We start from the raw sequence: 4,179 nt of genomic DNA on the forward strand, positions 1-4,179 counted from the left end.
TTTTTCCGCTTTTAAAGTTAAGCAGAAACAACTCCATTCATTGCAATGTATGCGATCGAGCTGTGCACCTAAAGTGTGCCAATTTACGAACTGGTTATTATACATGTTCTCACTGCGAATCATCAGATTGATGGCATTGCATTTTTTATACACTTTTTTATAACAATTGTCTTTTCTTTTTTATTTTTCATCTTAATAAAGAACTAACAACTAAAATAAGTCATTTTTATTGATTTAAACCATGGTGTCTCACAACTCCCCACATTTTTGTATTTGGTATTATATTTTATATTATTATATACAATTTTAATTTTAAGGAAAATTGTAGTTTTGTTAAATAGGCCATACCAATAGCTTCCAGTATTCATTGACTAAAGATTCCATCGTTGACATATGCAGAATATTAAGATTTTGAGTAATACGGGTCCAAAAACAAAACCCGTCTCACAACTCCCCATTCTCCCCTATATTTAAAATTAAAAAAATTTTAAGAAATAAAATAATACTATATTAAAAATTTGAAAAATATTAAAAATTAAGAAAATATGAAAAACTAAAACAAAAATATTGAAAATTGAAAGACAAAGATTAAATTAAATTAAAAAGAAAAAACATTAAAACTTAAAAAATTTATATTAAAAATTTAAAAAATATACTAAAAATTAAAAAAAAATATTAATAATTATACAATAAAAAAAAATTATTTTATCAAAAAACGAAAAAAAAAAAAAAAATGTTAATCCCTTTACCTTTTATTTTTAGTATAATTTTTCGGACAATTGTGAAGAGAAATTAAAAGAGAAGATTAAATAATATCGATCTGTAGGTATTTTGTACCCAATTTACGGAAAAGTGAATTTTTTCCATGTAATATAAATTCGATGGTAAATTGTTGGTAGCACGGATAATATTAGTTTGGGGAAAAAGAAATCCATTATTTTTGCGCAAATGGTTTAAAACTGTTTTATGGTCGGTCTTTAACTCCAGGGCCATGCTTCGACTACTAACATACCAGTCAACTTCAATTATTTCTGTGATTTTATCGACATTTTCTTCAACAACAAAAATGCCTGAACGGAATCGACAAAACCATAATTGCATTAATTAGCTACTACAGTATCGGCACCATAAACACCATTCACAAATTCAGCGGCCTAGCGTGCATTTACGCCTTTATCAAAGAAAAGCTGTAAAAGGTACCGAATTTTCCCTTGGTTCACTTCCATCGTTAACACCCTGTAACTCATAACTGAATCGAATAAACAAAAAACAGCAAAGGAATTTATTTAGTGTGAAATGTCACCTTCACAACGAGCATAAACTTTAAATTGTTTGATCGATACCATCTACCAAGAAAATAATGGACTTCTTTTTCCCCAAACTAATATATTAAAAAAAATATATATATAATAAAAATATATATAATAATAATAAGATTACTAATTTTTTTGGCCAAGAAAAAAAATTGTTTTTTTATCATCCCAATGTACATGTGTTTACATATAATATTATATATAAACAGCATATATATATATATACATAAGTACATGTGTTTGTATATTTAGAGGTAGTACTGTTGTATTACGCGGAGCGTGAGAACACAGTTGCTGCACCACAAATCAAAACCAATCATGCAATCAATAGACTTTGGGCTGTTATCTCTTAACATAATGCTTATTCACATGTATGTATGTATCCTCAATATCAAACCAAACAGACTTTTTCGAAAAACATGTGTATGTATACAACATGCAAGTGGAACAATTGACAGTAAACAATAAAAAGGGGAATGATAGCAGTTTCGGCCTTTAATTAAAATGTCTATAATTTGTATGTTGCCAAAAACACTACATACTATTGAAAGGAGTAATGCTTGTACATTATAATTCTATACATTTCCATTTCTATAGAATCCCTATATACGGTTTATAGCGATAGATTTCTGTAAATTACATATTTAATTTTGATTTAAAATATCACTTTATTTGGAGAAAAACATTGAAATGTTTATACGCACTAAATTTTTAACTTAATATATATGTATATATGTATGTATGTATACGAATATGTACGATTATATACATATTTAAGCATTTTGATAGCCTGCACACATTTTTAGATATGAAAGTGCGTATGTAATTTTAACAAACTTTTATTTAAAATTTCATTTTTGACTTTTATGAATATTCAATGCTAATTGAAGAATGTAAGTGTATTTTTATGTGTATAAAGGTGATGTATTTCTATTTTCGCAAGTGCGCGAAAAATTAATAATCTGGCTTAAAAATGTAGAGCGTATAATAGAGAATGTAAAAGCTGGGTGTATATTACATAATATGTATGTATTAATTTGTATAAAGACACAAGTACGTATATGGTTTTTAAAAATACATAGTTTGGAATAATAAATATTATTAAGTTCAGTAAAAAATGTGTTTAGAAAGTAAATTTGATATACAATACCAATACTTGTCAAATACTGTTTAATGATACAAAAATTAGCTAAACATATAAATGCAATACAATTACAATTACACTTAAACTTAAAAAATGCTTACATATGCCATAATCGCAAAGTGACTAAATCAAACATTAGACAATATTTTGTTGCAATAATATCAATAAGCATCACATATTTGTGTTTTTATGAGTATTTAAAATACCAACAAATCCTGCTGGAAGCAAATACGACGTTTACAGAATTTATTTTTCAGATTATTAAAAAAAAACTGGATTCCTCTCAATTTATGCACAAAGTAAAATTTGAATGTATCGAAGTTTGTCGAGCAGCGTAAATGAGTAAAAAATATAACAGCACAAAGTGTGTGGCATAAAAAATTAATATACGCTTATTTTTATGTAAGCCTGAATTCATCCTAAGGATTTTTATAGAAAATGCAAAATTATGCCATAAAAAGCACGCTCACTTCTTTTTAAGAATAGAGCTCGAGTTTTGAAAAAAAGCCAAAACATATGCACGCTTCAATTGCTTTTTCCTGCGTATACTAATATTTAACGCTAAATAGATCTTAGGCGCAAAAAATGTATGCTTAAAATATTTTGTGCCTTTTTACAATGAATCCAAGGTAACTAATCAATAAATATACATAAATACATATGAGTATAAGTGCGCTCTACTTTCTAATCTTACCAATAAGTAAATAACATATGGAGTTTACGGCTCGCCTAATACATGTATATCTCGTAATGATGCAGGTATACCAGAAGTATATACACTGAAGAGCAAAACTGTAACAAAATGTAATACTTTCTATTTCAACACATTTTGTTTAGACATGTTTTAACAAATCAAATATGTTTTTTGCATAACTTTATTGGCATGTATGTACTCTCTCTCTCAAACCGGTTTGGTGTCAATGCAACAACAACAACACTAGTAGCAAGCAATAATGCAAATAAAGACAAATGTTACAGTTTTGCACTCACTCTTAATGTTCAAATTTTCCGTTATTTTTCTCGTAATTATATATTTGGTGGATTTTTAATTATTATAAACGTGACCGTGAATAAGACAAAATGTTAAATCGGGAAGTACAACGCCAAATAATTGATTTGCTGAAGAAGGGCGAGTCTATAAGAAAAATAGCTAAAAAATTCGAAGTAACAAGCAGCAAGGCGGTCACTCCCAAAGAAGCACTAAAGATGCTGGATATTGATGCCAGTCAGTGGACAGCCAGGCGCAGCCTGTCAAAACTGGGGCTAAAGGCAGCGGAGAAGAAAACCAAGCCAATGCTGACAAAAAGACATGTGCGGTTGAGGCGGGATTTTGTTGCGGCTCACCAAAGCTGGACAGTTGAAGATTGGGATCAGGTACGTCTTTATAAATGGATTATAAAAGACCTTTTTTCATAAAATTTCAAAACGATTGCAGGTTATTTGGTCTGATGAAACCAAAATCAATCGATTTCAGTCAGATGGTCGGGCCTGGTATTGGGTTAAAGACCCAAATGCAGTCCAGCCACATCACATCAAGCAGACAGTAAAACATGGTGGTGGCTCCATTATGGTGTGGGGCTGCATTTCCAAAAATGGTGTGGGTCCTTTAGTACGAATAGACGGTATAATGCGGAAAGAGGAATACCTGGCCATATTGCAACAAAATCTGCCGGGTGTAGTGGAAAGTATGGGTCTTGCTGCTGAAAAAGTAATTTTTCAGCA

Source organism: Anastrepha ludens, chromosome 4 (genome assembly GCF_028408465.1).
Source record: "Anastrepha ludens isolate Willacy chromosome 4, idAnaLude1.1, whole genome shotgun sequence".
NCBI classification, from domain to species: Eukaryota; Metazoa; Arthropoda; class Insecta; order Diptera; family Tephritidae; genus Anastrepha; species Anastrepha ludens.